A 22,232-nucleotide genomic window follows, 5' to 3' on the forward strand; every position below is an offset into this window, starting at 1 on the left:
GCTTCCTCCAGCCCCATAAGCCTGGATCGCTCCCACGCCGCAATCCTCCGCTTCCTGGATCGCCGGTACCGGGCCCCGTCACTTCCGGCGGACGCGGCCAATTCTCCACATCACAGGGGCAGTATGCAGCCGGATGCGTAGGTATATGGAGGGAGCCGCTGTGATGCGGAGAATTGGCCACGTCCGCCGGCCGACTGGCCGACTCGCGGCAATGACGGGACCCGGTGGCGGCGGATCCAGGCAGTGGAGGATGGCGGCGTGGGAGCGATCCAGGCTTATGGGGCTGGAGAGGAAGCCCCAGGTATGTATAAAACCTTTCCCCCAACATCTCTGGTTCCCTAATGGGGAATGCTAAAAAGGATTTTCTTTTTTTTTACTGTAGAAAAATAGAGTGCCCGGTACGCATCCCGGATTTGGGGTCCGCTGTCTCAGGCTTAATGAGGTCCCGGGAAACGTCCCGCTTTTAGCAGCGGGACGTCCCGGCCTCAGGACTCTGGTCACTGTATCTGCATGAACTGACAGCGGCGTCTATAGACGCCATGCCAGTTCATTGCCCGCAGCCCCGTTCCAGCCTCCTTATTAGTCCTCCGTCAGGCAAGCAGGGCTGCGGCAAGATGGCTGCCGGTGCCCTGTACTGGAGACTATTTGTGTCTCCAGTACAGGGCTTCGCAAAAGATGGATCAGCGCAACACCAGGCCGCCTCCGAATGGCCTCCATCAGAGATGCGCTGAGCCCCCCCCAGGAACTACAAACGCACCTTGAACCCAAACAGAAGCTCTGCATATACACCAAAAGCATGGCTGTTAAGTGGGAGCAGCTGACAAAAAACGAATTACATTAGTACATAGCAAGGAAATGAGCAGCGCTACTTAAAAACAGACTAGTGCCTACCTGCAAAAGAGTGCAAGCCCCACTTGTGGGGTCGAATACACACTGAGCATACACATGGCCTGTCTACCACTAGAGGAGGATGTTGGTTTCCATTAACAGCTTGCATGCAACCTATTAAGTACTCGTCCCTCCCACTGCGAAGAAGTCAATCCTCCATGGGAGGGGCCTAACACTAACTAAATCCTAACCAATGTATATGCATAGCCTGGGTGCGGCTAATCAAATAAAATCGATGTATGCTCGGTGTGTATTCGACCCCACAAGTGGGGCTTGCACTCTTTTGCAGGTAGGCTCTAGTCTGTTTTTAAGTAGCGCTGCTCATTTCCTTGCTATGTACTAATGTAATTCGTTTTTGGTCAGCTGCTCCCACTTAACAGCCATGCTTTTGGTGTATATGCAGAGCTTCTGTTTGGGTTCAAGGTGCGTTTGTAGTTCCTGGGGGGGCTCAGCGCATCTCTGATGGAGGCCATTCGGAGGCGGCCTGGTGTTGCGCTGATCCACCTTTTGCGCAATTTTCAATTTTATTTGATTAGCGGCACCCAGGCTATGCATATACATAGGTTAGGATTTAGTTAGTGTTAGGCCCCTCCCATGGAGGATTGACTTCTTCGCAGTGGGAGGGACGAGTACTTAATAGGTTGCATGCAAGCTGTTAATGGAAACCAACATCCTCCTCTAGTGGTAGACAGGTCATGTGTATGCTCGGTGTGTATTCGACCCTACAAGTGGGGCTTGCACTCTTTTGCAGGTAGGCACTAGTCTGTTTTTAAGTAGCGCTGCTCATTTCCTTGCTAAGTACAGGGCTTCGGGCTCCATCTTGCCATAGCCCTGTCAGCGCGGGAGATATGCAGGGGGGAAGATGATCCAGCGCGCCAGAGGCCGGAGACTTCTGCCAGGTGAGCACAGCCGTCTCACCCATCAGGCAACTCTAAATTATTGCCTGGAGCGCCACAGGCGGAGAGAGCGCAAAACCACCGCTACTGCAGTATGTTTTTTATTTATTTACATTCATGCCTGCCCTACTCAGTGCCCGAGTGCTGCCTCTGGTACCGCCCCCTCTCCTCTCATTCAGAGCGAGCAGCCACACAGATTTGATCCAGCAGATCGAAGATGCTGCTTTGCTCCGCCCCTTCCTGCCTCTCTCTACTGTGCTTGACACAGTTTGAAAAGGAGAGCGGCAAGCAGGAATGAAGAGGCCAGAGAGCGGAGGAAGAAGGAGGCAGAGCTGATCCGTGATGCAGAGCCTCCAGAGGTAGATGCTGCTGGAGATGATGGGGACTCGGAGGCTCATCTATGCTGGCTGCCAAAGTGATCTTAGGCAGAGAGAGGGCAGCAAGCAAACGGCTACATCAAACCCTGCAAGGGCACAGACTGCGGGCAGCACACAGTAAGTAATTACAGGCATCTTTCACGTTGCCCCTACTGATCTATCCCAGCTGCCAATCGCCATCATCAGAGAGAGACACACGGGCTCACTGCAAAGTTACTTCCTGTCTGCGTGATGGAGCTAATTGTTTCTCCTCTGCACTGTGATGCAGGCCTGGTGTCTGCTGGGCTCTGTCAGGGGTCAGTAAAGGATGGGTATGGCTTCTGCTGTGTGATGCAGGCTGGGTGTCTGCTGGGCTCTTTCAGGGATCAGTGAAGGATGGGTATGGCTTCTGCTGTGTGATGCAGGCTGGGTGTCTGCTGGGCTCTTTCAGGGATCAGTGAAGGATGGGCATGGCTTCTGCTGTGTGATGCAGGCTGGGTGTCTGCTGGGCTCTTTCAGGGATCAGTGAAGGATGGGCATAGCTTCTGCAGAGACGTTTCTGACAGGAGTTTATCTCCTGTACTGTGGTGTCGGGTGTCACAGGAGCTGGATGACTGTCCGTGCAGGATCAGCAGAGGGATGTCCTCATGTGTAAATGTATGCTGCAACCCTGCTGTGTCCTGCATTTCACAAGTATAGCACATGAATATAATGTGATGTCTAATGAACGTTTGTGTTGATGTAGCAGTCTGTATAGTTAGCACTGATTTTGGTTACATGCTTAAAGTGTACCTGAGATAGTACACTCACTGTGCCTTATTTATACTTACCTGGGACTTCCTTCAGCCCCATGAGGACTATAGGCGCCCTCACCATCCTCCCTAGTCGCTCTGTTGTCGCCTTCTCTATTTTCTTAAGTCATGGCCAGTCGTGGTGTTCTGCACATGCCCAGTCACGAGTGTGCCCCATTCTTCACCCAAGCGCAAAATACTCCCAGCCACGGCAACGTGTGACCAGGCTGCACATGCACAGAGCACTGCAACTGAAAAAGATACGTGAGGCGATGCTGGGACGAAGGAGTGGTTGATGTGGACAACGAGGAAGCTGGCGGTCCTTATGGGGTGGGAGGAAACCTCAAGTATAAATTAGGCACAGTGAACTGTCTGAGGTCCACTTTAACAACTGAGTGTCAGTGCCTGAAATGATAGAATGCATGAATTAGATCATCCCCTACTCCTCCAGTTTCTCCAGTCCTTGGGCATTCACGATCTCGCCCTGTCCTGGCTTTCATCCTACCTCTCCAACCGCTCCTTCACGACCGCCTTCAATGAGTCCTCATCCACCCCCAACCACCTCTCGGTGGGAGTTCCCCAAGGTTCGGTCCTTGGCCCCCTACTGTTCACCCTATACACATCCTCCATTGGCAAGGTTATCTCCTCCATGGGTTTTAACTATCATCTGTATGCAGATGACACCCAGATCTACCTCCACACCCCTGACATATCCACCATTACCATGGACAAGGTCTCCTCCTGCCTATCAGCCATCTCCTCCTGGATGTCCGCCAGGTTGCTGAAACTAAATCTAGACAAAACGGAATTTATGATCTTCCCACCCCGGCCATCCACGAACCTCCCAGATGTGCATGTCACTGTTAACCACACTACCATTCGCCCTACCTCTCAAGCCCGTTGTCTGGGTGTCACCCTGGACTCGGCACTCTCCTTCACTTCCCACATCCAAATCCTCACAAAGTCCTGCAACTTCCACCTTCGTAACATCTGTAAGATTCGCCCTTTCCTGACCTCTGCCACCACCAAACTCCTCATCCATGCCCTCATAATTTCCCGCCTTGACTACTGCAATGCCCTGCTGTCTGGTCTCCCTATGACCCGAACAGCCCCACTGCAGTCCATCATGAATGCGGCAGCCAGAATTATCCACTGCTCCCATCGCTCCACCACGGCAGATCCCCTCCTAGAATCCCTCCACTGGCTTCCTATCCAGTCCAGAATCAAATTCAAGATACTGTGTCTGACCTACAAATCGGTCCACAAAACCTGTCCAACCTATATTTCCGATCTTACTCAGAGGTACACACCTAGCCGCTCACTCCGCTCTTCCAATGAACTTCGCCTAACCGCCCCCCGCATCACCCAGTCCCATGCACGCCTCCAGGACTTCTCAAGAGCTGCTCCAACACTATGGAACTCCCTACCTCCACCCATTAGGGCAGCCCCCTCCTTCAACATCTTCAAGAAAGCCCTCAAAACTCACCTTTTCACTCTGGCCTACTACCCCTCACAAGTGCTCTAAACCTACAGCTGAACTCTGGTCCCCTACCGTTCGTGTCCTTACCTCTCCCTCTAGATTGTAAGCCTTTGAGCAGGGTCCTCCTCCTTTTGTGTCCTACCTGATCATACACCTCCATTACTGTGAACCCATGCTATGCATCTGAGTGAACCTAACTTGCCTAATCTCCATGCTCAATCCAGTGACTAAGCATTACCTTGTACTCATACTGTGCTGTGTGATCTCCATGCTGCATCCAGTGACTAAGCATTACCTGGTACTCATACTGTGCTGTGTGATCTGGTTTTCTATTATTCCTGTATTGTCATATTGCTGTATGTCACCCCTAAATATTGTCTGTAACCTAAATTAATGTTCAGCGCTGCGTAATATGTTGGCGCTTTATAAATACAATAAATAATAATAATAATAATAATAATAATTAATTATAAATTTGCTGTGAATGCTTGAGCTTTCTATGCTACACATAACTGTATTAAAAGTAAAGATAATCATTCCTTTGGTATGTAAAGAATGAGACTGTGTTGTTGGATGTAACATCATGCATACCTTGACGCCAGGAAACTGTACAGGAATGGGAGGAAGGCATACGCAGCATGTAAGAATGGGGCGTGTCTAAAAGTGTGGCAGGGGCATGTCTTAGTGTCCCTCTTTCCAGGCTCCAAAAGTTGGGAGGTATGACGTGTGTGCAGCCAGCGTGTGACGCACCAGGCATTCGGGTGCCACCGCTGGCTTCAGACAGGAGACTGTGCTTCCTTGACGTGCCCCCCTGGCCCCATTCACTTGTTTGTTGTGTGTCTCCCTCAGAGCTCCAGAGGCACAGCAGGCAGCAGGTAGTCCAGCACACCCTGCGTGTGTGGGAATAAGGACTGGTGCTGTGTGGGGTGGGGGCGCCCTGGGAGGGGGGGGCGCCAAAGGTTTTCTTGCCTGGAGTGACAAAATGGCTAGAAACGCCCCTGCAGGTGAGTAAATGCTTTCTTTTCCAGGTGAAATGTGCCCCCATTGTGTGTATTTTGTGCTGACATGTTTGCCCACATTGCATTTATTTTGTACTGACATGTTTGCCCACATTGCGTTTATTTTGTACTGACATGTTTGCCCACATTGCGTTTATTTTGTGCAGTCATGTTGCTCACAATGCGTTTTTCCATATGTTTCCATGGCAGCACGATAGGGTTAAGTCCCACCCACTTCACCCCATAGGACCAAGAATGAATAAATTAAATCCCTTAAGCGTCCCTCCTCAGTCTTTTTTTGTCCTCGAATCACCTCACCCTTGGGACTGTTGCTATCAAAAGTTACTGAAAGACCTCGGGAGAATGATAATCTGCTTCCTTTCCAGCAGGTTCAGCCTCTCCTGCTGAAGGTTCCCTGCCAGCAACTAAATGGCGCTGGCTGGCGAAATCACCATTTCTGGCCATGGTGCAGGTCGTATGGTTGCAATGCTCCCTATTATGACCCTGTTTAAACTGCATGATTGTGCAATGCACTCTCTTCTGGGACTCCATACTTTTGTCTGGTTAGGGTGTTTTACCTTTCCTTGCCGCTCTCTCCTCGTGCTAACACGCTCTGGCGTGCGTTCCAGCTTCTCCGCTGGGTGCTTCCGCGTTCCGGGGCGGCTGACGTCACTTCCGTATGACGCGCTGGCGTCCCATTGGCCGCTTGAGATGCGGAAAAGGACGGCGGCGGCGTTCGGCACTCCTCCACTCGCCCATTGGTCGGGGCGGATCAGAGGGGGATTTAAGCCGGCTTTCTCTGTCAGATAGGGTCTGCGAGTCTGACGGAGAGGTGGCAGGGGGAGTTCTCCACTGGATCGTGCGCAGCCTAGGTTCTTTGGCAGCTAAAGACTGGTAGGGTATTTGTTATGGGGGGATGAACATTAGGAACACCTTAGTAAGTGGCAGGCTTCTAGTAAGAATCTTTTCTTTCCATAGCAGGATTGCTGTAGTATGGAGTCATCCCTACCTGACAGTGACCAGCCTGATGGCCTAAGGTAGGAAGCAGATTGTAAGTGGCCAATTCTTTATTTTAGGTAAAAGAGTGCCTACTAATTAGGCTCTATTTGATTTTTTTTGCAGCCTAATTCAGGAGCAAGTGCGGGGGCTGGACCAGACAAGCTTATATGGGGATCCTTCTGAGCCATATTCCCCCAAGAGGAGACTGACCCCTAAGAGGAGATCTCCATCTCGATCCCGCTCACGCTCCCATTCACGTTCCAGTAAACGCTCCTCCTCCAGGAGACAAGATAGAAGCTCATCACCTAGGCGTAGAGATTCCAGATCGGATTCAAGAAAGAAATGCTGGGCATGTGACAATGACGTGATGAGTGGAAAGCTGGTATGCAGAGCGTGCTTTACCTCTATGGCCAGAGAGCCGGAACAGCCCATGGATATCTCCGCCATGATCAAACAAGCGGTCCAGGAGTCCATGGACCAGTACATTGCTTCCTTACCTCAAACCAGCCATCATAAGGAATCCGAATCATCAATAGGCCCCTCGGCTAACACAGAAACAGAACCTGACCAACCAGCAGTTGGGTTTGAATTTGGGTTAGTACAACCATACATTAAGTCGGCGAGAGAGGCCATGGAGTGGCAGGATGAGGAAGTTCCCTCTACTTCTACACAGTCGAGAAAGGATTACTACGCTCATCTGAAAAAGAGTACTAAGACTTTTCCATTTATCGATAGAATTAACGAGGTTATACTGGATGAGTGGAAGAAAATTGATAAAAAACCTTCCTTAAGCAATAAATTTAATAAACTGTACCCCCTGGAGGAGAGTAAAACGGCGGTGTTAGACGAACCGCCTAGAGTGGACGCATCAGTCATGAATCTAGCCAGACATGTGACATTACCTCGGGAGGATTCAACCTCATTCACCGATCCTTTAGAGAGGAAGATTGACTCAGAACTAAAGAAATCGTATACTTCATCAGGGAGTGCCTGCAAACCAGCAGTAGCACTGACTGCAGTCGCAGAAGCCCTAAGGGGGTGGACAGAGAATATCGAAGAAGCCATTAGATCTGATGCGGATAAGGAGATTATTATCGCAGCTCTGGACGACTTCAAACTCACAGCCGACTTTGTCGGTGAAGCAGCAGTTGACATCCTCCGTTGCTCATCAAGGTCCATGTTACACTCTGTAGTCTCCAAAAGAGCCCTATGGCTCAAGCATTGGTCAGCTGACCAAGGATCCAAGCAGGAATGGTGCAAGATTCCCTACGATGGAAAAAACTTGTTCGGACAGGCTATGGATTCAGCCATCAGTAGGGTGACTGGCGGAAAATCCGGGATGATTCCTCAGGACCGTAAGAGTAGGAAGCCGACGTCAAACCAGAGACCAGCTTATCAGCAGAATAGATTCAGATCTACAGCTGGATATAGGCCTTCAGGAGGATTTAGAAGGAACTGGCAGAGTTCACAGGCTACCCTGCAAAGGTTGAACAAACAGAAAAAGACTACCCAGGGTACCAGCCAACAGAAGTCCTTTTGATGGTCGGACCGCTCAGGCATTACCTGTAGGCGGGAGGCTTCAGGCCTTTGCGAATGTCTGGGCGGACAACATCAAAGATCCCTGGGTAGTACAGACGGTACGATTCGGACATCGATGGAAGTTCACCAAGATGCCCCCAAGAATATTCAAAGCTACAAGTATTCCAGTATCGCAGGAAAAGAAAGATATTCTGATGGAGTACGTTCAGAATCTTCTAGCAAAAAACGCTATCATCCAGGTTCCTCAGGCCGAGAGGGGGATGGGAGTCTACTCCCCGTTATTCTTAGTAAAAAAGAGATCGGGAGATCTCCGTCCTGTGATGGATTTAAGGAGATTAAACAGATATATCAGTCTGGCGAAATACAAGATGGAGACTTTGCAAACAATCACAAGAGTAGTCATGAGAAACGACTGGGCACTCTCAGTCGATCTAGAGGATGCCTATCTCCACGTTATGATCCACCCTCTTTATCAAAGATTCCTCAGATTTGCCATAGGCAACCTTCACTTCCAATTCCGCTGTCTTCCCTTCGGGATCTGTACAGCGCCAAGAACATTCTCAAAAGTTCTACTATCTCTAGTAGAGATCCTGAGAGTACAAGGACTAAGACTGTTCCATTACCTGGACGATCTGCTACTATTAGATCAAGACAAGGGACAGATATTGCAACACAGACAGACATTGCTATCACAACTGGAAAGCTTTGGATGGAAAGTAAACCTGATAAAGAGCCAACTGGAACCGTCAAAAAGTATCATATTCTTGGGAGCTTTGTTCCACACACATTTGAACTCAATAGGCCTTCCACTGGAGAAGCAAGAGAAGCTTATTCACAAGGTACGGAACATGATCTGTCTGTCATCAACATCAGCGACTCGGTGCTTGAGTTTACTCGGAACCTTGACGTCTACGATTCCTATGGTGCGATGGGCGCAGTGGCACAGCAGGACTTGGCAGATGGGTTTCCTGAATCAGTGGCACAGCAGAGAGATGTCCCAGCAAATCATGATATCTCAGCCTAAGAAGAACAGTCTATTGTGGTGGACAGACAGGAAGAATCTTTCAGTTCTGTTACAGATCTGTCCTCCTCCCCCAACTATAGTCACTACGGATGCCAGTCAAACAGGATGGGGAGGACACCTAGAGGGACAAGTGTCACAGGGTGTCTGGAGACATCAAGATTCCACTCTCCCAGCAAACATACTGGAGATACGAGCGGCCAGGGACGGATCTAGGGGGGAGCAAGCGGGTCTCTTGCCCCAGGCGCAGTTTGTTAAATTCTTAAAAAGGCGGCAAAATGTGGATGGGGAATGGCAGTTTAGGCGCCAAAACCTGACCTTGCCCCAGGCGCAACTTGGGGCAACTTGGTCTAGATCCGTCCCTGCGAGCGGCCTATCTAGTCTTACACAAATTCAAGGCACACTTAAGAGGAAAACAGGTTCTTCTGCGAATGGACAACTGCACCGCGGTAGCCTATGTAAACAAGCAAGGCGGGACAAGATCCAGACGGCTTCTGGAAGAAGTAGCCCCAATTTTCTATCTAGCAGAGAACCATTTACTCAGCCTAACAGCAAAATATATTCCAGGTCCCGAAAATCTACAGGCGGATTTTCTAAGCAGGAATCGCCTGGACAACAACGAGTGGACCCTCAGCGACAGCATATTTCGAGAGATCTGCAGTCAGATAGCAATTCCAGAGATAGACTTGATGGCAACCTCAAAGAACTCAAAATGCGAGATCTTCATGTCCAGATGGCAATGCAGGAATGCAATATCAACAGACGCTCTGATATCGGAATGGAACTTTTCAGTGGGATATGTGTTTCCCCCAGTGCCGTTGATTCAGAGGCTACTACTAAGACTACTCACGGAGCCAGTCACCTTAATAGCGGTAATTCCGATCTGGCCAAGGAGACCCTGGTTTCCGCTACTATGGCGTCTGAAGACGTGCCAGCCGATGAGACTCCCAGACTGTGCCAACTTACTGCACCAGGGACCGATACTCCATCCCAATCCAGCAAAACTGGAATTAGCAGTATGGACATTGAAAGGAGGAAGCTGCAGTGGTTAAAGCTCCCAGATTCAGTAATTGAAACCATACTAAAAGCAAGGAAGCCAGCGACAAAGACATCATATCAGAACATCTGGCATAGATTTATTACATTCATGAGTCAATATAATCTTGTCCCCCTCAAACCTCAGGTGAAGGAAATACTGTTGTTTCTACAAACTGGGTTGGATAAGGGACTAGGGTATCATTCATTGAGAGTCCAGATTTCAGCCTTATCAGCACTAACTGACTACAGATGGGCTCTACATCCCCTAGTTGTGCAGTTCCTCAGAGGGGTAATGAAACAGAAACCTCCTAGGAAGACTTTCTTCCCCAAATGGGATTTACCTCTAGTTCTGAAAGTCCTGTCAGGTCCACCATTCACACCGGTAGAGGACTGTGATCTCATACACCTAGCATACAAAGCTGTGTTTCTCGTGGCCATAGCATCAGCTAGGCGAGTTTCAGAACTCCAAGCGCTAGGGTCTGAAGAACCATCTTTAACCTTCTTCCCAGACAGAGTAATCCTCAGACCTATTCAACAATTTATTCCAAAGGTTGCAACCTTATATCACTTCAACCAGGATTGGACTCTACCAACATTATGGCAGGAAGGGGACACTGTCCCTCATCCTCTAGATGTGGGGGCGACTTTGAAAGAATATATTTCAAGAACCGCCTCTATTAGGAAGTCAGAAAGACTCTTTGTTATTTCTACTGGATATAGAAAGGGCCTACCAGCATCATCCAGGACAATAGCCAATTGGTTGGTCAAGACTATCCAGGAGGCGTATAGGATACGTAATCTGGTTCCTCCACATCAAATTTGTGCACACTCAACAAGGGGTCTAGCGGCCTCCTGGGCAGCATTCACGAAGGTGTCCCCAGAAAAAATATGTCAAGCTGCAAATTGGAGTTCAATGAACACCTTTATGAGACATTACAGGGTAGACCCAGCTGCAAGTTCTTCTGTACAGTTTGGAACAAGTGTGTTATCTGTGAATACTGTAAATACTGTGTGAATATCATTAAAACTTTTGAATCGCACCTCATCCCTCCCTAGTATTATTTGACTAGTTATGTCCCTATCGTGCTGCCATGGAAACATATGGAATTAGGAAAATTGGATACTTACCTGCCGGTAATTTTCCTTTCCAGATGTGTCCATGGCAGCACGAGGCTCCCTCCCTAGATTCGGTGATTCCGAGTTACAAGACTGAGGAGGGACGCTTAAGGGATTTAATTTATTCATTCTTGGTCCTATGGGGTGAAGTGGGTGGGACTTAACCCTATCGTGCTGCCATGGACACATCTGGAAAGGAAAATTACCGGCAGGTAAGTATCCAATTTTCCTAAATTTTGTACTGACATGTTTGCCCGCATTGCTTTTATTTTGTGCAGTCATGTTGCTCACAATGCGTTTATTTTGTACGGACATGTTGCCCGCATTGCGTTTATTTTGTGCTGACATGTTGCTCACAATGCGTTTATTTTGTACTGACATGTTTGCCCACATTGCGTTTATTTTGTACTGACATGTTTGCCCACATTGCGTTTATATTGTACTGACATGTTTGCCCACATTGCGTTTATTTTGTGCAGTCATGTTGCTCACAATGCGTTTATTTTGTGCTGACATGTTGCCCGCATTGCGTTTATTTTGTACTGACATGTTGCCCCCATTGCATTTATTTTGTGCTTTCATGTTGCCCACATTGCGTTTATTTTGTACTGACATGTTGCCCGCATTGCGTTTATTTTGTGCTGACATGTTGCTCACAATGCGTTTATTTTGTACTGACATGTTGCCCACAATGTGTTTATTTTGTGCTGACATGTCGCTCACAATGCGTTTATTTTGTACTGACATGTTGCCCGTATTGCGTTTATTTTGTGCTGACGTGTTGCCCACATTGCGTTGATTTTGTACTGAGATGTTGCTCACAATGCGTTTATTTTGTACTGACATGTTGCCCGCATTGCGTTTATTTTGTGCTGATATGTTGCTCACAATGTGTTTATTTTGTGCTGACATGTTGCCCGCATTGCGTTTATTTTGTGCTGACATGTTGCTCACAATGCGTTTATTTTGTACTGACATGTTGCCTGTATTGCGTTTATTTTGTGCTGACGTGTTGCCCACATTGCGTTTATTTTGTGCTGACATGTTGCTCACAATGCGTTTATTTTGTACTGACATGTTGCCCGCATTGCGTTTATTTTGTGCTGACATGTTGCTCGCATTGCGTTTATTTTGAGCTGACATGTTGCTCACAATGCATTTATTTTGTACTGACATGTTGCCCACAATGCGTTTATTTTGTGCTGAAATGTTGCCCGCATTGCGTTTATTTTGTGCTGACATGTTGCGCACAATGCGTTTATTTTGTACTGACATGTTGCCCGCATTGCGTTCATTTTGTGCTGACATGTTGCCCGCATTGCGTTTATTTTGTACTGACATGTTGCTCGCATTGTCTTTATTTTGTGCTGACATGATGCTCACAATGCGTTTATTTTGTACTGACATGTTGCCCGCATTGCGTTTATTTTGTGCTGTCATGTTGCCCCCATTGTGTTTATTTTGTGCTGTCATGTTGCCCACATTGCGTTTATTTTGTACTGTCATGTTGCCTACATTGCGTTTATTTTGTACTGTCATGTTGCCTGCATTGCGTTTATTTTGTACTGACATGTTGCCCGCATTGCGTTTATTTTGTGCTGACATGTTGCCCATTGCGTTTATTTTGTACTGACATGTTGCCCGCATTGCGTTTATTTTGTGCTGTCATGTTGCCCACATTGCGTTTATTTTGTGCTGACATGTTGCCCATTGCGTTTATTTTGTGCTGACATGTTGCCCATTGAGTTTATTTTGTACTGACATGTTGCCCGCATTGCGTTTATTTTGTACTGACATGTTGCCCGCATTGCGTTTATTTTGTGCTGACATGTTTCCCGCATAGCATGTATTTTGTGCTGACATGTTGCCCATTGCATTTATTTTGTACTGACATGTTGCCCGCATTGCGTTTATTTTGTACTGACATGTTGCCTGCATTGCGTTTATTTTGTACTGTCATGTTGCCTGCATTGCGTTTATTTTGTACTGACATGTTGCCCGCATTGCGTTTATTTTGTGCTGACATGTTGCCCATTGCGTTTATTTTGTACTGACATGTTGCCCGCATTGCGTTTATTTTGTGCTGTCATGTTGCCCACATTGCGTTTATTTTGTGCTGACATGTTGCCCATTGAGTTTATTTTGTACTGACATGTTGCCCGCATTGCGTTTATTTTGTACTGACATGTTGCCCGCATTGCGTTTATTTTGTGCTGACATGTTTCCCGCATAGCATGTATTTTGTGCTGACATGTTGCCCATTGCATTTATTTTGTACTGACATGTTGCCCGCATTGCGTTTATTTTGTGCTGACATGTTGCCCGCATTGCGTTTATTTTGTACTGACATGTTGCCCACATTGCGTTTATTTTGTACTGTCATGTTGCCCGCATTGCGTTTATTTTGTACTGACATGTTGCCCGCATTGCGTTTATTTTGTACTGACATGTTGCCCGCATTGCGTTTATTTTGTACTGACATGTTTCCCGCATTGCGTTTATTTTGTACTGACATTTTGCCCGCATTGCGTTTATTTTGTACTGACATGTTGCCTGTATTGCGTTTATTTTGTGCTGACGTGTTGCCCACATTGCGTTTATTTTGTGCTGACATGTTGCTCACAATGCGTTTATTTTGTACTGACATGTTGCCCGCATTGCGTTTATTTTGTGCTGACATGTTGCTCGCATTGCGTTTATTTTGAGCTGACATGTTGCTCACAATGCGTTTATTTTGTACTGACATGTTGCCCACAATGCGTTTATTTTGTGCTGAAATGTTGCCCGCATTGCGTTTATTTTGTGCTGACATGTTGCGCACAATGCGTTTATTTTGTACTGACATGTTGCCCGCATTGCGTTCATTTTGTGCTGACATGTTGCCCGCATTGCGTTTATTTTGTACTGACATGTTGCTCGCATTGTCTTTATTTTGTGCTGACATGATGCTCACAATGCGTTTATTTTGTACTGACATGTTGCCTGCATTGCGTTTATTTTGTGCTGACATGTTGCCTGCATTGCGTTTATTTTGTGCTGTCATGTTGCCCCCATTGTGTTTATTTTGTGCTGTCATGTTGCCCACATTGCGTTTATTTTGTACTGTCATGTTGCCTACATTGCGTTTATTTTGTACTGTCATGTTGCCCGCATTGCGTTTATTTTGTACTGATATGTTGCCCGCATTGCGTTTATTTTGTGCTGACATGTTGCCCATTGCGTTTATTTTGTACTGACATGTTGCCCGCATTGCGTTTATTTTGTGCTGTCATGTTGCCCACATTGCGTTTATTTTGTGCTGACATGTTGCCCATTGCGTTTATTTTGTGCTGACATGTTGCCCATTGAGTTTATTTTGTACTGACATGTTGCCCGCATTGCGTTTATTTTGTACTGACATGTTTCCCGCATTGCGTTTATTTTGTGCTGACATGTTTCCCGCATAGCGTTTATTTTGTGCTGACATGTTGCCCATTGCATTTATTTTGTACTGACATGTTGCCCGCATTGCATTTATTTTGTACTGACATGTTGCCCGCATTGCGTTTATTTTGTGCTGACATGTTGCCCGCATTGCGTTTATTTTGTACTGACATGTTTCCCACATTGCGTTTATTTTGTACTGTCATGTTGCCCGCATTGCGTTTATTTTGTACTGACATGTTGCCCGCATTGCGTTTATTTTGTACTGACATGTTGCCCGCATTGCGTTTATTTTGTATTGTCATGTTGCCCGCATTGCGTTTATTTTGTACTGACATGTTTGCCCGCATTGCGTTTTTTTTGTACTGACTTGTTTGCCCACATTGCGTTTATTTTGTACTGACATGTTGCCCGCATTGCATTTATTTTGTACTGACATATTTGCCCGCATTGCGTTTATTTTGTACTGACATGTTTGCCCGCATTGCGTTTATTTTGTACTGACATGTTGCCCGCATTGCGTTTATTTTGTACTGACATGTTGCCCGCATTCCGTTTATTTTGTGCTGACATGTTGCCCGCATTGCGTTTATTTTGTGCTGACATGTTGCCCGCATTGCGTTTATTTTGTGCTGACATGTTGCCCGCATTGCGTTTATTTTGTACTGACATGTTGCTCACAATGCGTTTATTTTGTACTGACATGTTTGCCCACATTGCGTTTATTTTGTGCTGACATGTTGCCCGCATTGCGTTTATTTTGTACTGACATGTTGCTCACAATGCGTTTATTTTGTACTGACATGTTGCCCGCATTGCGTTTATTTTGTACTGACATGTTTGCCCGCATTGCGTTTATTTTGTACTGACATGTTGCCCGCATTGCGTTTATTTTGTACTGACATGTTTGCCCGCATTGCATTTATTTTATACTGACATGTTGCCTATTGCGTTTATTTTCTGGTGTCCTGGGTAACTGTTACTGCATTTATTATTTAATGGTCATAGTTGGCTGTGTTTGCTGCTTTGTGGTTATGGTATACTATTAGCATCACACAGTTTCTGCACACCCATGATGCAAAGTCTCGTTTGTCCACATCATGGCGTAAACACTGCTTTCTTATGCCCCGCTGTTACATCATTACGCTAGCTCCGCCCATACAATGTCATGGCCACACCCATTTTCCGCAGCCCCCCCCCCACCCCCAGTCTTCATTGCTGCGCGCTCCACAGTCCCCCCACTTTTCGCCGCGGCGCGCTATGCGCGCCGCCCGCCCCATCCCCACCCCCCCCCACTCCCCCACCCCCCGTCCCAGGTTGGACCCACAAAAATCTGGTCACTCTAAGAAAAATAATCACTAAAATTAAAATGTGAACAGTGCAATGCATATGTTATATAAGTAGAGCAAGTATTTATGTACTTATATGTGTGTGTTTTTTTCCCCCTGAGATAGTATCGCTGACAGCTCCTCTTTAAAGAATCCAATTTTCACCTGTTATGATTTTATCTATGAAAAATCTGCCACACCAACTGACCATTTATTATATGTGATCATTCAGGATCGATTGGGCTCTCTGTTTTCTTATATGTGATCTGAAGATATGATTGTTCACTGAAAATTGTGCCTTTGAATAGGGGGGGAGGGGGGGGGGGGGGCAATTTTTACACCCTCGTCATGGAAGCAATTTAGCCTAGAAACTGTAAATAGATAGATAGATAGATAGATAGATAGATAGATAGATAGATAGATAGATAGATAGATAGATAGATAGATCGGGTCAGTCAGGGTTTTTCTCTTTCCCCAGTGAAGTCTGGCTGCCATGAAGCACATGATACAGAAGACTAGCTGCAGGTATCACATTGCATACAGATATTTGCATTGTGCGTAAGGTTATATGTCAGCCATGTAACATATCCTGTGCTGGCGAGCAGACTGGCATCATGGTGATAATGTTATGAAAACACATTTGTATTTTTTCTAAGCAGTGACAGTGAGTCAGACGTGACAAGTCTTCAGGGTAACTGAGGCCAGGCAGTGGCCATAAAACTGACAGCTCAGCTCCTCCCATTCTACTTGTCATCATCATCATCATACTGGACCTCACAGGCAGAGCCGGGACAAGGTCCTCCAGCACCCAAGGCTGAGACACCAAAGTGCGCCCCTCCATCCCTGCCACCCCAGCCATCACACACTGATTGCTATTAGACTAAGAGGCGCCACAGGGGCCACAACCTCCCCAACACCTTAATATCTAGTTATATGGCTTGCAGTCACTGTATCCCCTTTTGTTATTTCTTTCTGCTTCAAACACAATTAGGAATGACAGCTGAATGAATTCTGCGCCCCCTCCTACACTGCGCCCTGAGGCTGGAGCCTCTCCAGCCTATGCCTCGGCCCGGCCCTGCTCACAGGTATTGTGACTCCTCAGTGTCCAGCTGTATGGCTCGATCTGTCCGTGCGGAAGATTTCGTTTGGTCGCTGGCAGGTCGGGAGTGTGTCGATAGCGGCGTTCAAATGTCCAACAACTGACGCTAGCGGCAATACATTACCTGTGTGTCGCCACTGTCCCCGCTGTTCCTTCTCCGCTGGGCTCCGGGTGGCTTCACTTACTTCTTGTCCCGACAGGAAGTTTAAACAGTAGAGCGCCCACAGATTATGAATCGGTTTCATAGTGAAATCGATTCAAAATCTGTTTGCAGTGTAGACAGCCAATAGATCCCTCTTTGAACAGATTCGATCACAGAGGGATCTATCTGCTGGTCGATCTGGTGGCAATCGACTAGTGGACTAGTGTATGGCAGCCTTTAGATTTTCAGTTAGATTTACCTGTCAGATAGATAATATCCAACATGTTGGAAATTATCTATCTAACCATCTATCTGCCTAGCAATTAGGCATTGTTCTACTCAGCAGGAGATAAGCAGAAGACAATGCACCAGAGAGAATGACCAGTCTCTACAGAAAATAATCTAACAGTAAATCTAACAGAAAATTGTATGGTGTGCATTAAAGAAAACCTGAACTGAAATTAAAAGTCAAAATCTACATGCACAGGTCATACTTACCTCCTGTGTAGTCTACTCCTCAATCTATTTTTCCTCTCCTGCGTCCTGTTTGTCCACTGTGATCAATGGGAATTCTCCGTCCTCCATTTTGAAAATAGCCATTACCCATAACAGCTTTCTGGTCAGCACACAGTTAAACTGTAACATCGCCCACTTGAGCCATAGGGAAACATGGACACATCAGTTCTCCTCTCAGCTGTAACTGACAGCAACTGATATATTTCAGATCTGACAAAATATTGTCAGAACTGGAAGGAATCACTGTAAGAAGAAAATGGTGAGCTTCTGAGAGGAACTGATGGCAAGGTAACTATGTAATGTTCATTTGAAGTTACCTCATGTGTTTATTTTAAATAATTTTACTCAGTACAGGTTCTCTTTAAGGGGCCCATACACTGGTCAGTTTCAGCCATCTTTCAACCAAATGATTCCATAGAATCAATCGATCGATTGCAAATCGATTATTTTAAATCAGCCGATCGATCGACTTGCATCCGACTTCGATCAATTAGCTCAATCGGTCCTGGTGGAAAATCTGGGTCGATCAGCTGCTGGCAGCAGATAGTTGGCCCATAGGGTTGCATTGGATCGAATGGTGCAACACTGCATTTCAATCGAATTTCAATAGATTTCATTCTGAAATCTATTGAAATTCGATTCCTACTGTGTGGCACACATCAGATACATTCCTGTCAGATTCGACCTGATAGGCATCTGACAGAAATCTATCTGATGGTCGAATCTGCGGCAAATCTATAAGTGTATGGCCACCTTTAAAGAGACACTGAAGCGAAAAAAAATTATGATATTATGATTTGTATGTGTAGCACAGCTAAGAAATAAAACATTAAGATCAGATACATCAGTCTAATTGTTTCCAGTACAGGAAGAGTTGAGAAACTCCAGTTGTTATCTCTATGCAAAAAAGCCATTAAGCTCTCAGACTAACTTAGTCGTGGAGAGGGCTGTTATCTGACTTTTATTATCTCAACTGTAATTAAACTGTTTACTTTTCATCTGCTAGAGGAGAGGTCATTACTTCACAGACTGCTCTGAAAGACTCATTTTGAATGCTGAGTGTTGTGTAATCTGCACATATTATAGGATGATGCAATGTTAGAAAAAACACTATATACCTGAAAATAAAAGTATGAGAATATTTTCTTTGCTGCTAATCTTCTAGCAATTATTCATAGTACACAACCAATTCATTATATCATATATTTTTTTTCGCTTCAGTGTCTCTTTAAGCATTAGTCGCAGGCCAAATTGTGTCCTAAGTTTTAACTTTTATTGAACAGTCTCAGACTAAGTGACATAACCGTAGCTATTCAAACACCCCAAGTCACAAATTAGGCTTTCTTTGGGTGGTACTTTTTGCTAAGAATTATTTTATTCTAGTAGCAGTAGGGTATTGTACCGTGTTAGCCATCAGTAAAAGCAAGAAGTTTTAAATCAGGATGATACCATTTATTGGCTAACTACAAATGAATAAGAATAAACAAGCTTTCGGCCTTGCAGCCTTCCTCAGGTTTATATCCTGTGCATTTTACAAGGAATAATAAGAAAACAATAAGAAAAAATACATTATTTCTCAGCTTTCTGCTATTATAGTTTTAAAATAAAACGCTCAACTGTGGATAAAACCCCACACATTTTATTTGACCAATGCCCATTTGTCTCAGTTATCACAAAGTTGAAATTTTGTCCCTAGTACAATGTATGATAACAATATTTTATCTGGAAATAAAGGTGTATTTTTTCCGTTTTTTTAGTCTACAGTATATCGCTAATTACATACCTTTATTTGCAAAATTAACAATAATATACCCTCATTAAATACATATTAAAAAGTACATAAGGTATTGTTTGTTGAATGTTTGTTTTTTTTGTTTTTTTACAAGTGTTTTATTTTGGTAACTATAGAGTATGGGTGTGAGGGGTTAAAATGTAATACAAATGTACGTATTTTTATATATAAAAGAGTATGTGGGTGTATTTTTACTTTTTGGCCACAAGATGGTGCTACACTTAATTGCCAAGTTCTGTAAAACAGTACACGGAACTATTAAGTGTAACTGACACCAGTTTTTCATTCATAACAGGCACTGCAATCTGTGGGCGGGTCAATGTTTTCAGGTGGCAGGCACGGAGCACAGGAGCCAATTGTGAAGCCAGAGAGTTCGGGGGCTGGGACATCCGGCGATCCCGCTGGGACATTGGCTGGCAAATATTTGTGTCTGGGACATGCCCCAGGTAAGCTGGTACGTCTAGTATGTCTGGTCACTGTAGTTACTATTAGGGATGGTCGGAATGCCAATTTCCGATTCCGCGGTAAATCCGCATTCCGTCATGTACCGATTACCGATTCCGCATTCCGCTACCAATTTCCGCATTACAAGGCGGAATTTCCGCCGGAAATCGCGGAAATTCCGCCCGATTTTAACATCGATTTTCTCAAAAACTATAAGGTCTTTTTGAAAACATTTTTTTGCATCTTGTTCAGGAGATTCTGTTTAATAAACCCTGAAAATTTGGTGTTTCTAGGACTTACTGGGGATTTGCTATTAACTGCTAAAGTCGGCGGATTTTTACTGTAATGTAAAATGCAGAAAATAGCCAGATGCAGGTTTTTTCTGCATTTTACATTACAGTAAAAATCCGCCGACTTTAGCGGTTAATAGCAAATCCCACTTAAGTCCTAGAAACACCAAATTTTCAGGGTTTATAAAACCGAATCTTGTGAACAAGATGCTAAAAAAAGTTTTCAAAAAGACCTTATAGTTTTTGAGAAAATCGATGTTAAAGTCGGGTGGAATTTCCGCGATTTCCGGCGGAAATTTCCGTGATTTCCGGCGGAAATCCGCCTACGGCACTTGCATTACCGATTTCCGCATTCCGATGCGGAAATGCAATTTCCGATCGGAATTTCGGAAATTGCATTTCCGTGGAATCCAAATGAGCATCCCTAGTTACTATCACATTGAGAAGTAGATCACAAGAACTTGAAAATGTCTTTTAGTAAATGAAGTGGTTAAAATAGGTACAAAGTAAAACACAGACTGTTGGCTACATTTTTAACCAGATCTTGTTCCCATGCCTTACCTAAATCATCTGAAGTATTTACATAAGTTTGCCTCGTTTTATGTTTCGGTAATGAAAACAAACCTTTAGTATCAGAGCTAGTTTAGTTGAAAAAAAGACTTCCGTCCATCAAGCCCAAGCAGAGCATAACTTTGCATAACATACAAGCTCCAATCCTAATTTCACAAAGAGGACATACGCATTTACTGCTCTAGATCTTAGGTGGATGGAGAGGACAAAGAAGCAGACGAACAGTTGACTAAAACACCACGTAGCTGAATTTATTCACCATGTGGAGTCCTCTTTCTAAAGCCATTGATTGCCTGGTTCTGTCTACTTCATTTTTAGGGAACATCCTTATCCTCGTCTTGAATATGAGTGGATGGTTGGTGAAGAAGAGAAAAATGAATCTCTCTGACCAGCTGACCTCTGGAGCGAGCTTCTTCGTTGCCCTCTATGAAGCCCTCAAAGCTTGTGGGTACATCTTAGAAGCTCTCGCAATGCGCTTTGACAGAAGGACAAGCCTAGCAGTGGTTCTGGCCATCATGTCTTGCAGCTTCTGGTTTTCCACCTGGCTGTGTGTGTACTTTTGCCTCAAAATTGTGACTATAAATCGAAGATTCTACACCTACATAAAGGGGATGTTTTCTGAAAGACTACTCTGGTGTCTTCTTCTGTCTCTGCTTGTGTCCATCCTACTAAATGTTTTCTACATATTTGAGGAAAACAAACAACATTTTTTAAATTCGAGCCACGCCCCAATTAACAAGAATGGGTTGGGTACTTCTACTTTTTTGTATACAGCCTTCATTTTGGAGTGTCTGTTGGGCTTCTTGCTTTCTTCTATGTCTTTGTTGATGGTCCTTATCTCTCTATGCAGACATATGAAACAGATGCAGAGCAACGCTGGAGGTCCCAATCTAGATGCCCATCTACGGGCTGCCAAAACTATAACTTGCTTATTTCTTGGTAACACCATGTTCTTCTTGTCTATTCTGTTAACTTTGTTTACAGGCATCTTATCATCCAGGAAGTTTTATATTCCAATTTTAGTCTCTCTTTGTCACAGTTTCGATGCTGTGAACACAATAGCAGGGAACAGTAGACTGCTGCAGCCAATCAGCAAACTCTTTTCCTTCAGCCTTTGCATCAGAACTTAAAGAGAGCTTGAAACAAAGCTCGGGTTCAAAACAAGATCTTACCCTTAAAAGAATACTGTAGGGGGTCGGGGGAAAATGAGTTGAACTTACCCGGGGCTTCTAACGGTCCCCCGCAGACATCCTGCGCCCGCGCAGCCACTCACCGATGCTCCGGCCCCGCCTCCGGTTCACTTCCGGAATTTTAGACTTTAAAGTCTGAAAACCACTGCCTCTGCGTTGCCGTGTCCTCGCTCCTGCTGATGGCACCAGGAGCGTACTGCGCAGACAAAGACCATACTGGGCCTGCACAATACACTCCTGGTAACAGCGGGAGCGAGGGCACGGCAACACAGGTGCAGTGGTTTTCAGACTTTAAAGTCTGAAATTCCAGAAGTGA

The 22,232-nt window shown here is 45.4% G+C and overlaps 1 long non-coding RNA gene across 1 annotated transcript; it reads left to right on the plus strand.

Annotated features, from left to right (window-relative positions):
- Positions 1-2,032: 2,032 nt before the first annotated feature.
- Positions 2,033-21,376, plus strand: LOC137561139 (uncharacterized). Its single transcript, XR_011029879.1, has 3 exons — positions 2,033-2,278; positions 19,718-19,868; positions 21,045-21,376. It is a non-coding gene; the product is annotated as an uncharacterized lncRNA (long non-coding RNA).
- The last annotated feature ends 856 nt before the right edge of the window (positions 21,377-22,232 follow it).

The sequence above is a fragment of the Hyperolius riggenbachi genome, chromosome 1 (assembly GCF_040937935.1).
Source record: "Hyperolius riggenbachi isolate aHypRig1 chromosome 1, aHypRig1.pri, whole genome shotgun sequence".
NCBI classification, from domain to species: domain Eukaryota; kingdom Metazoa; phylum Chordata; class Amphibia; order Anura; family Hyperoliidae; genus Hyperolius; species Hyperolius riggenbachi.